Below are 17,835 nucleotides of genomic sequence, written 5' to 3' on the forward strand. Positions count from 1 at the left end.
AATAATCAAGCGGTTTTTAACTGTGGAATTACAAATTATTTTACTTTGAACTGATTCTTACCCGAAATCAAAGGATGTTTCAAGCTGTTTGTGATTTTTGCCACTACCAGAACATGTAACAGGCTGCAGTTCATTATTGAAATTATTTCTTTGTTGTTTTCTTTCAGATTCAAAAGATTCATGTTGAAGATATTTTAAAGGAATGTTAGGAAGCTTATTCAATTTTATTGTCTCTCCTTTCTCTAAAAACCTTTGAATTTATGAATATCAACATACTGCACACTTACCACACGCACATTGCAATGAACTAGTAACAAACCATTGCATGAATGGAATTATTTAAAAGTCATTGCAACTAAGTGATTTGAGATTAATAATAAAATGATGGTTTTCCTAAAGTACAGAATGCTTCATAAAGAAAGTGCAGTGTAGCCTTACCAAAATAAAATCAGTATCATTCATGCTTCCTTAAAAAACTAAAAATGGAGTTACCATATGATCCAGTTATCCCACTCTTGGGCATATATCCGGAGAAAACTATAATTTGAAAAGATGCATGCACCCCAATGTTCATTGCAGCACTATTTACAATAGCTGAGACATGGAATCAACCTAAGTGTCCATTGACAAATGAATGGATAAAGATGTGGTACATATACACAATGGAATATTACTCAGCCATATAAAAAAAGAATGAAATAATGCCATTTGCAGCAACATGGATGGACCTAGAGATTATGATACTAAGTGAAGTAAGTGAGACAGAGAAAGACAAATATCAAGTGGTATTGCTTATATGTGGAATCTGAAAAAAATGATACAAATGAACCTATTTACAAAACAGAAATAGACTCACAGAGATAGAAAACAAACTTATGGTTACCAAAGGGGAAAGGGGGAGAGGGATAAATTAGGAGTTTGGGATTAAAATATGCACACTACTATATATAAAATAGATAACCAACAAGGACCTACTGTAAAGCACAGGGAGCTATACTCAATATCTTGTAATAACCTATAATGGGAAAGAATATATATATTCTAAAAAGAATATCTGTAGCTGAATCACTTTGCTGCACCTGAAACGAACACAACTTTGTAAAACTATATTTCAATAAAAATTTAAAAAAAAGAAAGTTTAGTGCAGCCTTACCAAAATAAAATCAGTGTCATTCACGCTTCACACATTTTTCATCTATCTATGCATACACAAAAACACAAAATTAAGACTAATGAATTGTTCAATATTGTGAACTGTTTGCCAGCCACCATGTGCAACCACAGTGAACACCATGCTAACTCACAAATATTTTTGAATCGAGAAGGGAAGGAAACAACTGGATGCCTGGGACTGCCGGAAGCAATATTTCATTATGCAAGGATCCATTACATCCATTATATTTGGCAAGGAACGTTAATTAATTAACTTGGGTTTTCTCTTATCTAGGCATTTCCACAACTGAAATCTTCCGTGTACTCCAAAGCTATAGATGTTTTTTTAGGCCAATTGCTGTGTAACCATGAACTCTTACAGCAGTTGGACACAGCTGCCTGTTGTTTTAAGGCCACAGGATGAGAAACGTGCAGAAGCATTTCCCTTGAGCCTGAACAGTGTTAGTCATGAGAGTATAAATGTTTTAAGTTACAGGTTGCGCTGTGCCAGGCTGAGCAATGAATTCCTCATGACAGAGGAGCCCCAGTATTCAATACTTCTTTTCTGGGGTGGGGGGGCGGTGTTTGGGATATCTGTGGCCCTCTCAAGCATGGTGTCCAGGATTTTTCTTGCACGGATCTAACAACATTACTGAGTGTGTGTCAAGTGTTGTGCTCGATGCTAGAGTACACAGGTTAACAAGGTCGGGTTACACATAGACCAATAACGGAAAACAAAGACACTCAGCAGTGTGTGAGGATTACACTAGAAACGGGCAGGGGGCGGTGGGCAGAAGGGGGGCAGCTAGTCCAGCCTGGAGGTGGGGAGGGAGAGAAAGGCTGGAGAAGACTTTCCAGAGGAGAGGAGATCAACTTCGAAGAAGGGGAAGTAAGGAAAAAGAAGGAGAGGGTTTCAGGTAGAAACAATGGCCCGGGAGCAAGGAGGGAGCCAGGTGAGGAGGGAGCCAGGCAAGTATGGCATGTTGGGCTGGGCAGAGACCAGAGCCCTCAGAGGTCTGGATCATTTGGAACCACATGAGGATAGAAAGCAAGGAAATGATCTAACAGATGTTCATTTCCAAAGGTGTACTTGACAGAGGATGGGTTGGACCAGTGCTGGGATCCAGGTGAGAAAAAAGAGCTATGGAAAGTGGGGGATTGAAATGACAGAGGGGACAGGAAGACCCTCTAAATATTGGCAGCTCCATGTATGAAGGGGGAAAGAAGAGGAAGTAGTGAAGAGAGACCTCCAGGTCTCTGGGCTTTCTGACTTGGGTAACAGACTGGACACTAGCACTGCTCCTCAAGATCGGAGATCACGGAGGAGAGAGAATTTTGTGGAAGGTGAGTTCAGTTTCAGACATGCTGAGTGTGGGTGTATCCAAGTGGAACTGTCCAGATGGGTTGACCCCATGGGTCTGGAGTTCAGGAGAGTATTCCTGGCAGGAGAATATAAATGGCAGAGGCGAGGGCCATCTACACATGGGTGCAGTTGAAATCTTGGGAATGGACTTATCTATGGAGAAAGAACCGGGTGGAGAGAGGAATAAAGAGAGAAAAGTGGGAATGAGAAGTGAGGCAGTGAAAGAAGAGGTGTGAAGAGGGAGGAGAAGTGAGGGGAGGAGAGGTGACCGAGAGACCGAGGACAGGAGCTTGGAAAACAGCAATATTTAAGGAGAGAGGTGGCAACCATGGGAAGCCCATGAAGAAGACGAAGGAAGAGCAATCAAAGGGCAGGAGGGACAGGAGGAGAACATGGCATCACGTAAGCCAAGAGAGGCGAGTTCTGAAAAGGAGGCAATGACCAGCACCATGGTGTGAACCGGATTTGGCAATGAGCTCCTTAACTGCCTTAGTGTGAGCGGTTGCTGGGACCGCCTAGGGGCTGAAGACAAACTGAAGTGGTTTGAATAATGAATGGGAGCAGGAAGTGAAGATCATAATAAAGAAGCTGGATCAAAAGGGAAGGAAAAAAAAATTGGCTGTGGCGAGATGGGAGAGAAAGTAAAGAGAGAGTTTGATTTGAAAGTGTTTATATCCTAGATGAATAAAAGGCAGAGGAGATATGGGGGTTGAAGATGCAGGAGAATCGAGTAACCAAAGAAGTAGGAAGGAAGGGGCGACCTTGCCCAGGTGGATGCAAGATGAGACCACATTCTCTGTGTTGTGTGAGAATGTCACATGCTGAAAGTAGAGGACTTCAAGTGTGCTGTGAAACTTTGAAACAGTTGCTGTGGACACTGGGAGAGGGAGGATGCCATCAGAGAGTGGGGCCGTGAGGGTGAAGAATTTCAGGTTCTGAGTAAGTACCTCCAGTTCTGTCTAACCACTCTGCCTGGGCTTTACTGATATTGCCAAGCTGAGATGTCATTAAACAGGAGGTTAAAACTACGGAGCCTATATTTTGTGTCTGGGATTGTCCGATTGCATTCCCTGCTGCTTCCTACACACAGCCAGCCACTTAACACTGAGAGTCACCTCTCCACAGTAGTTCACACAATCCAAATTTGCGATTGGGAGGGTAAACAACCAAGCGGAGCCCCAAGAGTCTCCCATCAACCTTACAGCATTATGAGTCCCTAAGCAATTCTGTTTGGGTTCTTTGTCAATGCAGCTTACACAATCCAGGGATCAGCCCCTGGAGTTAGCCTTGGACCATGACTGGATTCTCCACAGGCCCCCTGTGAATGGTTCCCTTCATCACAAAGATATTAAGCGCCCTTGAGGTCTGATTTACCAAAGTTACCAATCCAAGTAAGGTCGCTCAAGAGCTCACCCAGTCCCAACAGATGGGACATCTCTCAGAGCCACGTGATTCCTGCTCAGGCCTGGACTCTGTCTGGGCTTTTCTCAATCTGCCAATATCCTTTTTTGCTGCTACGCACCCCACCATCAGCACCACCAGGTGGGCTCCACTGGGCATGGCATCCCCTGGCCCGTTGCACCCGTGATTCACTTTGATGGGTCCTTCCCGGCAGCAGCAGTCCCTGCGTACACATTCCATGAACTAGCAATGCCTCTGTCCAGAGTCCTGGGGCTCCAGGGTGGGACCCAGCACAGCACAGCCAGGTGGTGCTGCCTCTCACTCCCTGGCCTCCCACACGCTCAGTCCTCCATTTGTGGGATATCTGTCCCCTCGCTCTGTCTCCAGCAGTCCCCCAGCCTCTGGAGGCAGATGGGTCCATGGCTCTAGGCACTTGGCAGTGGAATGTCCATTCCTTCTGGGGAGCAGGCCTGCTACGTCACAGGCTATAGGCCCTCCAACCAGCCAGCAACCTCCCAAGTGACCAAAGGTCTGCATCTGCAGTACAGAATTGAAAAACGTTCCTCCAGCTCCATGGATCCTATCCACCCATCACAGCAGAGACCGAAAGCCACTTCTTCCATGCAGCCTTCCCTCATGCCTATGAATAAATGTCATTTTTTCCTTCTCTGAACAGCCACAGAGCCTCACCCATGCTTCAGGTTCAACCATTCATTCATTCAGTATTTACTGCGAAGCTTCTGGGACCAGGCTCTGTGGGAAGTGCTCGAACACAAGAATGAAAACACAAGTCTCCTACCTCATACAACTTTCCAGGGTAACTGGGAAACAGCTGTGTACACGAACAACTTAATATTAAAAACATTATTGTGTGGTAGGAAGTATAGTTGTTAAGAGTGTGGGCTCTGCAACCAGACTGCTTGGATTTGGATCTCACTTCCAACACTAACCGGCTGTGTGAACTTGGGCAGGTGCCTTAGTTTCCACATCTGTACAATAAGAGAGCAATAACTCTTACCTCACAGAGTCTAGACTACTGAAAGTGTTCTATAAATGGGTTCCTATTATTATTAATATTGTTATGATTGTTTTAATGGTTACAAGTACAAAGGGAAGTTGGAACAGAGGAGGAGCATTTATTCCTCTTGACTTTTTAGAGTTCTTTATCTGTGAGCCTTATCTCCCCTTCCAAAGTCTAAGGTCCTCCAGGACAGACATTTATAAACCATGTAACATTTGACTCAGTTCCTTGCACTTAGTAGGTGCTCAATAAATATTTACTAGTTTCATGAAAACGGCTTCACCCAGCTTTGGGTCAGCACCCAGGCCACTCTAGCTGGGTGTAAAAGTAACAGAAGCCGCCTCCAATCTTCCAAACCAAACCCTGAGAGGCTGCATGGGTCTGCCGTCAAAGGAAAGGGGCAAATAACAATGAAGGAAAAGCTGCCTCTCCCAGAGACGCCATGCTTTCTTTCATCCTGGACTTTACATTTATTCCCTCTCATGAAGGCCATCTGGTGTTTGGCGTTTCTACTCATGATGTAAACGTATTTTCAAGGGTTGGTTACTTGGCTCCGGAGTTCACTGGGTGGACCTCAGCACTCAAAAATCCATCCTGGGAGCCGTTAGCACTTTCCCACTCCCTACCCCCTTACAAACTAACAGAAGGAGACAGAAAGGTCCGTTTTAAGGTCCATAAATGCAAGCAACTTATTGTTTCCCTAAGAAAGTCACTTCCGTCTTCTTGAAGTAAACGTCATTGACTTACTGTGGAATTTTCCAGAAATTCCTCAAATTTCTTAAATTTTGAGTTGTGTGGTTCTAAAAAGAAAATATGTCATACTGGTTTTAATGTTGAATGGTTTCCAATTTGAAGTCCTGGCCAATTTCTATTCGGGATTGAACCCTAGCCAGACTTTGAATTAATTCTGGTAAATGATGGCGACAGATAGCTTGCCTGTTGCCAGCTTCACTGAAGCAAGTTAAGGCAGGTTGAGTTAATATGTTCTTCTTTCCTACTTTGGGTATCACGTGCCTGACTAATACCTTCATTACTATAATTTCCAGTCTTTTGTAATCTCATTAGAGAAGTGTTTTAAAAATACAATTCCATAAAAGATATGGAAAACACTAATCACAGGACTTCCCTGGTGGTCCAGTGGTTAAGACTACGTGCTTCCAACGTAGAAGGCATGGGTTCGATCCCTGGTCGGGGAACTAGGATCCCACATGCTTTGCGGCACCACCAAAAAAACCCAACAAAACACTAATCACATGTTCTTCAAGGAAATTTGTATTATGGAGTAGAATTTTTAAAGGGGCATGGATTAAAACCTGGGATTAGATACAGGCAAGAATGTAGTGGGTGCTCATAGGCAGGGTGGCCTGTTTTTGAAGACAAAGGAATCACAGAACTTAGAAAAGGTCAAGTTTGAGGTCTTCCCACCCAACTATGTACAGAGTGCTAAGTCCTGTCTACAATATCCAGGACTGCTTGAGTATCTCCAAGGAGAAACAGGTGTCTGTATATCAGACTGTTGGTGTTCCCTTGACATTCACCTCTCCACTCCTGGATCCTGAGAGCATTTTTTGTTGGAGCACATTTGGCCCATAAGCAGGGCAAGCCCAGAGTGTTGGAGAGTTAGTGCTTCTGGAAGCAGTTCGAAACCAATGATGGATGGGGAATGGGTGAATGAATCCTCCACCTTCCTGGTCCCTTGTGGGGACAACCCTGAGGCATGCTCTCCTCTGTATCCCAGAGCTCCCCAGCGGGATTGACCTTCAGTTGCCCACTCCACTAACTGGCTTGCTAAAAGACTTGTCACTGTCTTCCTTTCTTTCCCTGTCTCACTCCCCCTCTCCCCAACCAGGGTTTCCTAGGATCACCTCTCAAAGAAGCTATTTGCAATTGAATCCTTGTCTCGGAGTCTGCTTCTGGAAGGATCCCAAATGGAGATAATTCCTGGTTCTGCAACTCTAGGCAGGTCTTCCCCACTTCTCTCCTTGATGATTTTATACATTCCCCACCTGGCCTCTGGCCTGCAATCTCTTTTTCGTCTTTGCTTACCACCCATTGCTCCCAGGTCATCCCTCCTCCTAAAGCATTGCTTGGATCTGTTGTTCCCCCTGCTCTGAATGCTTAACTATTACCCCACCTTATAAGTGGGAACAAAAGTCCAAACCCCTCTCCCTTTTTTTTTTGGCCGTGCCTCGCGGCTTGCGGGATCTTAATCTGCCCATACCCTCCCCAGCATTTGACCCACAATTTTCTATGACTAGATTAGAAACAGCTTTTTCATCCCCAGTTCTTTCATTCCAGAGCTAGGGCTCTTATCAGCCCAACTGGAACAAATTCCGCAGGTGAAAGTCCTCCTGTAGTTTCATGTACTGGAATTTAGCTTAAATTCTCTGGAGGAATTAAACCACTGATTTTCCAATTGCTTTCTAGTTTGCTTAAACCACAATAGGTACTGTAATGATAAACATTTCACAAATGCAGACAGAGGGAGTGAGACGGTGTGCTATGCGGAACTAAGCAACGTAAGAGACCTCAGCTATAGCCTGGCTCTGCCCTTAATAGCTCAGGTGATATTGAACAAGTCACGTAACTTCTCTGAACTTCAGTTTCCTCATCTGGAAAACAAGAAGGTTGTCTCTCAGATCCACTTTAGAGCTAACATGCTACTAACAAGGTTCTGTGATTTGAAGCTGTGGTTGCTGGGAACAAATAGGTGGGTAGATTCAAAGGCTCAGAGACTAAATTTATTCATGCTTCCCATAATTTTAGTTTAGTCAGTCCAAAAATCCACTTCACTGTTGTAGTCCATAAAAATGATCATGAGTGTTACCCATCAGGACATGAACTAAAGTCAGCCACAGTCTTTGTTTCCCCCAGAAACCCTTGCCTCTCCCCCTCCACCAGTGTCTTCCTGACCTTCATGTTGGATGACTATAACCTGCCTAACTTGGTCCTGGCTTTCTCTTGAGAAAGATAAATATTAAATGTGAAAGGAAAACCACACATGTGATAATGTTCGGATTAATGAGGTGCTGAATTGTATTCTTACTTTGCTATTGTTGGCAAGTGTGGTATTCAGCCGAATTCAAAACAGTGAAACCATTTCTAAACCAGAAATGTTAGTCCAAAGTTTTGCATCTACCATGTGGCTTATTACTCTACCAAAGTGGGATGGAAGGGCCCTCCACTAGGAGGCAGGGCAGGCAGTACTGGTGTGATGTGGTCTAGGGGTTCTGGGGAAGCCCCACCTCCAGCCTCCGTGCTCGGCCAGTCACAAAGAAGAGAAGGGAAGGGAATGGAAGAGAAGAGATTGTTCCCATGTAGTCTGCTCTGGTGAAGATTGTTGGGAAGGGTTATCCACTAGACCATCATTGGTCATTAAAATGTAAACTCTCATTCATTTCCAAGATTAACTAGTCTCCAAGCAGCACTGAAAGTGGGTGTGAAGTAAGCCTCGCATGTGCAATTTCTCAGGTATTCATTCCAATAGCTCTTTGGGAAGGTGTCACTAGTCCCATTAGACACTGAAGAAACCAAGTCTTCTAAAAGTAAGTGACCCACATGGTCACATAGTTGGCAAGTCAGGGTTTAAACCAGGGCTTTCTGGTTGTAACTCCAGCAGTCAGTGCAGCCACCAGCCACCTACCCTTAGAAACGCAGGAATGTGCCCTTTCTACTCTTCTACACGGCAGCTCAAAGTGAAAGTTGGAACCATCTTTGGTAAGAAGAATTTGCGTTATATATCAAGACGCTCTAAAATGTTTATACCTTTTGACTGTGTGATTCCACTTTTAGGAATCTTCCTGAAAGAAATTACCTGAGGGACTTCCCTGGTGGCACAGTGGTTAAGAATCCACCTGCCAATGCAGGGGTGACGGGTTCGACCCCTGGTCCGGGAAGATCCCACATTCCGCGGAGCAACTAAGCCCATGCGCCACAATTACTGAGACTGCACTCTAGAGCCCGCGAGCCACAACTACTGAGCCCACGTGCCACAACTACTGAAGCCCGTGAGCCTAGAGCCTGTGCTCTGCAACAAGAGAAGCCACCGCAATGAGAAGCCCACACACCGCAACAAAGAGTAGCCTCTGCTCGCCGCAACTAGAGAAAGCCCACGGGCAGCAACGAAGACCGAATGCAGTCAAAAATAAATTAAATAAATAAATAAATTTATTTGAAAATAATAAATAAAATTCTAAGGAAAAAAAAGAAGAGGAAGAGACACCAGAGGAGCAATCATGTGAAGAGGCAGCAAGAGAGTGGCTATCCACAAGCTCAGGAGCAACCAACTCTGCCAGCACTTGATCTCGGACTTCCAGACTCCAGAAGTGTGAGAAAATAAATTTCTATTGTTAAAGCCACCCACTCTGCTGCACCTTGTTATGGCAACCCTAGCAAAATAATACAGCCTCCATCTCTGTTGTCTGAAGCCCAGAACCCCAAGTCACCTCTCTTTCCTCCAATTCCCAAACCCACATGGCTCCTAACCCAGTGTTTTCAAACCACATATTGGAACCCAGTAGTGGGCTGTAAAGTCAATCTAGAGAATCTTGACCAACATATTAAAAATTAAATAGAATAAAAGAGAAGAGAATAAAATGCAACAGAAGAGGAGAAAATAAAATAGGAAATAGAATGTGATGCATGTAGTAAAGATTAAGTATTGCTCATATGAAATCTTTATTTCCATTATATATGTCTATGTGTGTATACTGGGTCATGCTGTAAACCGTATTTCATACTGTGGGTCATGGTAAAAATAAATTTCGGAGCAACTGACCTAATTTCACCCCATATTCTGTCTTTCTTCAACTCCCAAAGCACTTTCATTATGGTCCGTCATCAGCAAAATCCCCCATGCACTTAGCCTCTTCCAAATGTTTTGTTCATCTTGCTCAAACCAAAACTAAAGAGTACAAGTCTCACAAATATAACCACGGCAAGGGGAGATATTATTAGGTGTGCTCCGAGCAAGAAACCTTCTACTTCATCTTGACTCTTGACTCACAGTGGATCTGAGACAGGAGGGAAGGGCGCAGGGCACAACCTTTAAAAGAATGACTAAGCCCTTGAGGATACAAAAACTGGTTAGAATCAATTAGGCCCCAGATGATGGAAGATTTGACTTCCACTAGACCTTGAGCCTTGTTATATTAAGACACTCATTGTAATTCATTAGCATATGCTAAAGGACACAGCCACAGGCGCCATGAGAGTTCTGAGGCCGACCATAAAAGGCCAAAAAGTAGGCATTGGCCCAATTCCTGGAACCCGCCCCCCCAACCCCTTCCCCAAAATAGTTGGAATAATCCTCCCGCTTGTTAGCCTATGAAACTACCCAGCCCATAAAAACTCACCACCCCATATTTCAGGGCCACCCTTGCCTTTTGAGATGGACCGCCACCGCATTCTGTCTATGGAACGAGCATCTCCCAGGGCTTTTAGGCTTCTGAGACGGACTGCATTCTGTCTATGGAGTGTGTATCTCTCTCAATAAATCTACTTCTTACCTATTACTTTGCCTCTCGCTGGATTCCTTCTGCACTGAGACATAAAGAAGCTGAGCTTCATTAAGTCCTGAGACCAGGTGTGTGATTTCAATTAAAAGACAGTGGGTTTGAGTCCCAGTCCGTGGGTTCAAGTCCCAGTCTGAGTTTTGGCTGGGTTCTAATCCCATCTGAGGTGGGGTTGGGTTTGAGTCCCAATCTGAGTTGTGTGGTTTCAGATTTCTATAGAACTGTGTATTCATTTTTGAAGAACAAAATTGAAAACTGTGTATGAAAGGCTGGAAATATATCGTAGAAAATTATGTCTAAAATTAAAGTGCAAATTTCATAATCATAATTTTTCACTGAATGTCTTTTCTAAAATGCCATTAATTGTAAGATGGACCATTAATTGAGTAATGGCTTTTCAGGCAAAAAACCCTTTTGAGTCAAATAGGGTAACCGCTAGCCATATGTGGCTACTTAAATTTAAATTAATTACAATAAAAAAATCCAGTTCTTTAGTCGCACTAGCTACGTGTCAAGTGCTTGCTAGCTACATGTTCTATATTATAGAACATTTCCATCATCACACAAAGTTCTACTGGACAGCACTGCTATAGAGTTTGGATGAATGTGGGGTAAGAAGCAAGAAGGTCTGAGGGCAGCTGTGGCTTGTGAAAGCACCGGAGACCAAGTTGCTTTGGAGGAAATGGATTTTAACGAGTGGTGTATAATGGTGAAACCGAGCAAGAACCTGTAGCGCCCTCCTGGGTACAAAAGCCTTTCAGTGTTTTCCTTTCTTATTTGCAGGAAAAGGTTTCAGCCTCGGAGACCTTCCCTGAGTACCAAAGGGCAGATTCAAACAGTTGCTGATCAGGGAAGTGAGGGAATGCAGAAACAAAGGAAGAGCAGTCAGGAAATAGTACCTGATAAAGCAGAATCCTAGCTCCTCCTCAAGGAATATACATAACAATACATCTTTGAGTTCTTCTTCAGGAACTAAGGACCCCACCCAGGTGGAGGATGGTAACTCCAGGCTGTGCACAAGATTGCTGGAGCACCGCCCTGTTACCTCAACACCAACCAATCAGAAGAAACTTACACACCCTGCAGCCCTCACCACAAATTTTGCCTGTAAAAATTTCTCCCCGAAAACCATTAGGGAGTTTGGGGATTTTTTGTGCACAAACCATCCGTTCTCCTTCCTTGGCCCTGCAATAAACCTTCCTCTGCTCCAAACTCCGATGCTTCAGTTTGTTTGGCCTCACTGCGTGTCAGACACACGAAATTGCATTCCACAACAGGGATTATAGTTGGATCTTCAAGAGAAGGAAGTAAAAGTTGGAATTACATAAAAATGGAGCCCTAGGGCTTCCCTGGTGGCGCAGTGGTTGAGAGTCCGCCTGCCGATGCAGGGGACACGGGTTCGTGCCCCAGTCCGGGAGGATCCCACGTGCCGCGGAGCGGCTGGGCCCGTGGGCCATGGCCGCTGAGCCTGCGCGTCTGGAGCCTGTGCTCCGCGGCGGGAGGGGCCACAGCAGTGAAAGGCCCGCGTACCGCAAAAAAAAAAAAAAAAAAAAAAAAAAATGGAGCCCTACAACAATAGACATTAATACAAAACAGCAATTATAAGAATTTTTACTAAGAGCTTGCTGATGTCAAGCACCATGCTAAGCGCTTATAAAATAATCTATAAGATTATCTGTGACTACAATCCTGGAAAGTAAGAATAAACCATTTTTACAGATGAGAAAATTGAGGGTCAAGCATTAAGTAACTTGTTCTAAAATAGAGCAAAAAGTGGCAGGACAAGGATTTGAAACCAGTTTCCAAACCTTATTCTTCTGTTAATCCCGTTCTCAACTGGAGATTGGAGATAAGGGTGGCAAGGGCAGCAGTCTAGAGAAGCTTTCAGCATCACCCGGAACTACTGGAAAACCAGGAACTCCTCCTATTCTCAGGAAGCCCTTTCCTAAAGCCCTCCCTTTCCCTCCTCCCCCACCCTTTCTCCCACAATTCCCCCTGCAGCCATTCAGGCTACAACTCTCTTGGTACAATAAGGCTGAATCCAGAGGGGGAGTCATGCAAAGGCTGTCCTAGACACATAAAATTAGAATTCCTACGTGGGATAGGGCTTTCCTGGTGGCACAGTGGGTGAGAGTCTGCCTGCCGATGCAAGGGATGCGGGCTCGAGCCCCGGTCCGGGAGGATCCCTACGTACCGCGAAGCGGTTGGGCCCGTGAGCCATGGCCACTGGGTCTGCGCGTCCGGAGCCTGTGCTCCGCAGAGGGAGAGGCCACAGCAGTGAGGGGCCCGCGTACCGCAAAAAAAAAATATATAGGCAGGAACTTGAAAATCAATTAAATATTTAGTTAAATGAAAATAATTGTTGTAAATATGGTTACTAAATTGAATGCAAAAATCCAAAGCCAAATCTTGAAAAAGAACGTTTATATAATAAATATAGCATAATAATTGAGTTTTATGACCCCAGATTACATTAGTAAAGACAGAAATTTGTGAGATGTAAAAGCGAAAACAAAACAAACAAAAATAAAACCCATTAATTGTTAAATGGGTGATGTAAAAAATTACTTTTTTGCCTTCATTTAGACAACCAAAGAAGCATGGGTTCAGGGCTACATCTAATAAACTTAGCGGCAATCACTATTAGAATTAAGAACCACCTTCCAAATTACCACCAAAGAAAAGAAAACAAAAGCACTGCAAGTGAGAAGAAAATGTGGAAAATAGCAAATAAGCCTAAAAGAGAGTATGAAAAAGATTCCAGAAATAGGAGCAAATGCACCAGTTATTATGCTAATTGTAAATGTTTTACGCTCTGTAATAAAAAGAAGAGTTGCTCACACTGGGCTAAAAGCAAACAAAATATGATTATGTGCAGCTTATAAAAGACAACCTAAAACATAATTACACAAAAAAGGTTAAACCTAGGGACTGCCCTGGCGGTCCAGTGGTTAAGCTTCCGCGTTTCCGCTTCCACTGCAGGGGGTGCGGGTTTGATCCCTGGTCAGGGAAATAAGATCCCGTATGCCGTGTGGCGTGGCCAGAAAAAAACGAAAACAAAAGACAAAGTTAAAATTAAAAGGGTGAATAAAGACATATCAGTCAAAGGTGGGAAAAAGAAAACATCAATGGAAAATATTACTAAACAGAGGATTCAAGACAAAAGCACTATTCAAAATGAATGTAGATTTACAAGCGTAAAACAATGAAAAACTCAAAGATCTTTTCTTAAGGAATAAGTTTACTGGACTTAACTGTATAAAAATGTAAATGGTTGAATAGCTAAAACAACATAATCGGCTGAAAAGGTAAATAGTAAAAGAGAAAAATATTTTCAAAAATGAAACACAAGGTTAGTAATGTAGCTTTACTATATAGAGTTCGTGCAAATCCCTGAGAAAAATATTAGTGCAAAGATAGACAATTCAGAAAGAAGGAAACTGAATCAATCTAAATCAAAGAAATTAGAAATGAAATAACTGGCTTCTCTCATATTAACCATTAAAAAAAATCCCAGCAAGAACACCGGTGGAAATATAAATTGGTATCCAATTACCTGGACATGATTCTGACACAAGCTCTCTGAAGCTTTTAAAAGGTTCATTCCTGGGCTTTGCTGGTGCCGCAGTGGTTACGAGTCTGTCTGCCAATGCAGGGGACAAGGGTTTGAACTCTGGTCAGGGAGGATCCCACATAACTAGACCCGTGAGCCACAACTACTGAGCCAGCAGTCTATAAATTAATTAATTATTAATTAATTAATTATGGCTGCGTTGGGCCTTTGCTGCTGGGTGTGGGCTTTCTCTAGTTGTGGCGAGTGGGGGCTACTCTTTGCAGGGCGCGGGTTTCTCACTGCGGTGGCTTCTCTTGTTGCGAAGCACGCTGAGCCAGCACTCTAGAGCCCGCGGGCCACACCGGCTGAGCCCGCGGGCCACAACTGCCAAAGCCCGCGCGCCTACAGCCCGTGCTCCACAACAAGAGAAGCCCGCGCACCACAATGAAGAGTAGCCTCTGCTAGCCACAACTAGAGAAAGCCTGCGTGCAGCAACGAAGACCCAATGCAGCCAAATATAAATAAATTTATTTAAAAAATATATATATATTAAAATGTTCATTCCTTTTGAAACAATAACTCCACTTCTGGGAATCAAATCAAGCCTGTGGACAGAATCAGAACTGCCAGACCAAGATTTATGTAAGAAGATGTTCAGGAAATTATTATTTTTTTTTGCGGTATGCAGGCCTCTCACTGTTGTGGCCTCTCCCATGGCGGTGCACAGTCTCCGGACATGCAGGCTCAGCGGCCATGGCTCACGGGCCCAGCTGCTCTGCAGCATGTGGGATCTTCCCGGTCCAGGGCACGAACCCGCGTCCCCTGCATTGGCAGGCGGACTCTCAACCACTGCACCACCAGGGAAGCCCCTATTTTTTATGATAGAGAGAATTTTGAGAGAGCCAGAATATTAAATGATGGTGGAAATTTTTAGAAAAGTATGGTCTATCCATAAGACTAAATATTCTGACTCATCAAAATTGTATTTGAGAAGTTGTTATTGAAATAAAGAAATGATGTATGGTATAATGTTAATATTTTAAAAAGAAGTATGCCATATTCTATAAACTGTATAGTAAATTGCATACATAGTATCATCTCAAATAAATTAATAGTGCTTACCTTTGAGCAATGGGATTATAAGGGTTTTTTTGTTTTTTTTCTTTAGAATACTTTTCTGTATTTTCTCAACTTTCTACATTGAGAACAGGTTACTTTTATAACCAGAAAAAATCTGAGTAGTTTCTTCAATAAATGGTGCTGGGAAGACTGGACATTCACATGCCAAAGAATGAAATTGTACCCACATCTTATACCTCTTACAAAAATTAACTTGAAATGGACTCAAGACTTAAATGTAAGACCTGAAACTATAAAACTCCTAGAAGAAAACAGGGGAAGATCTCCTTGACATGGGTCTTGGCAATGACTTTTTGGTTATGACACTAAAAGCATAAGCAACAAAAGTGAAAATAAACAAGTGGGAATACATCAAACTACAAAGCTTCTCTACAGCAAAGGAAACAATCAACAAAATGAAAAGGCAACCTATGGAAGAGAGAAAATATTTGCAAACCATATATCTGATAAGGGGTTACTATCCAAAATATATAAGGAACTCATACAACTCAGTAGCATAAAACACAAATAATCCAATTTAAAAATGGGCAAAAGTCCTGAATAGACATTTTTCCAAAGAAGATATACACATGGCCGTTAAGTACATGAAAAGTGCTCAACATCACTAATCATCCTGGAAATGCAAATCAAAACCACAATGAGATATCATCTCATACCGTTAGTATGCTTATTATCAAAAAGACAAGAGAAAACAGTGTTGGGAAGGATATGGAGAAAAGGGAACCTTTGGGCACAGTTGGTTAGAGATGTAAATTGGTAAAGCCACTGTGGAAAACAATATGGAGGTTCCTCAAAAAAATTAAAAATAGAACTACCCTATGATCCAGCAATCTCACTTATGGGTATATACATCCACAGGAAACTGAATCACTATCTCAAAGAGATATATGCACCCCCATGTTCACTGCAGCATTGTTTACAATAAACAAGACATGGAAACACCCTAAGCATCCATCAATAGGTAAGTGGAGAAACAAGATGTGGTATACACGATGGAATACTACTCAGCCATAAAAGAGAAGGAAATCCTGCCATTCGTGACCACCTTGAGAGCATTATGCTAAGTGAAATAAGTCAGATAAAGACAAGTACTGTATGATCTTACATGTAGAATCTTAAAAAAAAGCTGAACTCAAAGAAATAGAGAGTAGAATGGTGATTGACAGGAGCGTCTGTGGGGGGATGGGGAGGCGGCGGGAGGAGAAATAGGGAGATGTTGGTCAAAAGGTACAAACTTCCAGTTATAAGATGAATAAGTTCTGGGCATCTAATGTACAGCACGATGACTGTAGTTAACGATACTATATTATATACTTGAAAGTCACTAAGAGAGTAAATCTTAAATGTTCTCACCACACACACACACAAAAGGTAATTATTTGAGTTGATAGATGTGTTAACTAACCTTATTATGGTATTCATTTTACAATATCTACATTATGAAATCATCATGTTGTACACCTTAAATGTATACAATGCTATGTCAGTTATAGTTTAATAAAGCTGGGAAAAAAAGAGAAAAACGCAAAAAGTACAATAAAACAAGCTTTAGATTATAAAATAATTTTTTAAAAAAAGAAAAACTTCTGAGTAGAAACAAATCATTCCACTCTGTGAAATCCTTAGTTATAGCCCCGTTTTATTAATCAGGATTCTTTGCACAGAAACTGCCGCTGGCCAGCTTGAGCAAAAGTTAATTTGTTGCAAGGATTCAGGAGACAAAAAGGTTTGGAAAAGCCTGTTTAGCACTGGAGTGATGTGATAAATAACCTTTAACTAGCCTTCATATTCTTATATCACTCAGGCTTCAAAGACATGGGAGAGGGTGTCCCATGGTCTAGCCTAGGTCACCTGCCCGCATCAGGGTGAGGGAGCTGGCCCATTAACTTCCACCGAAGGAGGCACATATCACCTCTCTCCAAGACAGGACAGAGTGGGAGAAAGGTGAGCACCCAAAACTAGTTAGGGTGCTATTAGGGAGATTAAACCCTGTTGACCTGAAATGTGACATCACCACTCTCTCTCCTGTCGATAACTTTGCTTCTGAAGTATCTTCTCCATCATTCCTCTCCTATTCAGTTCTCATCTCCCTGAAATGAGGCCACTCTCCCCCCATTCCCAACTTTCTCACTCAAGTCACCGATAGAACTGACTGTTAGATCCAATGGATGTTTCTCAGGCCTTATCTTTCTAGATATCTTAGTTTGGGTTCCCCTAAAAGTAGAACCCGAGGCAAGAATTCCAGTGTAAGTGGTTTATTTGGGAGGGGATCCCCGGAAATACAGGTAAAGGAGTGAAGAAATGGGAAGGAAAGGGAAGAAAGTCAACACAGTGTGTGTTATCAAACAAGTTACGGCTATGGGCAACCAGACCTTAATCCTGTTCCAGGGAACTCTGGGAAATAGCGTAGAACACGCATCTCAGAGTTACATCACTCAAGGGGCAAGGGAGCTGGAGTAGTGGTACACCAGCTTCTGTCAATCATCAGCTGAAGGCTGTTTGAAGGGGAGTGGTATGCCTTAATTCCCTGGCATTTCCAGCCCCCCATATCCATGGACAGAGCAGGTTCTGGAAACCAGAGAACGTCCAGAATCAAAGAGATGCAGGTTTTGGCAGTTGGAAATCTGGCTGCATACACTGGTAAGAGCTGAGGAAACACAGGCTCGGCACCAACACCATTTGCTTTATTAGA

This window comes from Monodon monoceros, unplaced genomic scaffold (assembly GCF_005190385.1).
Source record: "Monodon monoceros isolate NGI ecotype Baffin Bay Population unplaced genomic scaffold, NGI_Narwhal_1 Super_Scaffold_22, whole genome shotgun sequence".
In the NCBI taxonomy this organism is placed as follows: domain Eukaryota; kingdom Metazoa; phylum Chordata; class Mammalia; order Artiodactyla; family Monodontidae; genus Monodon; species Monodon monoceros.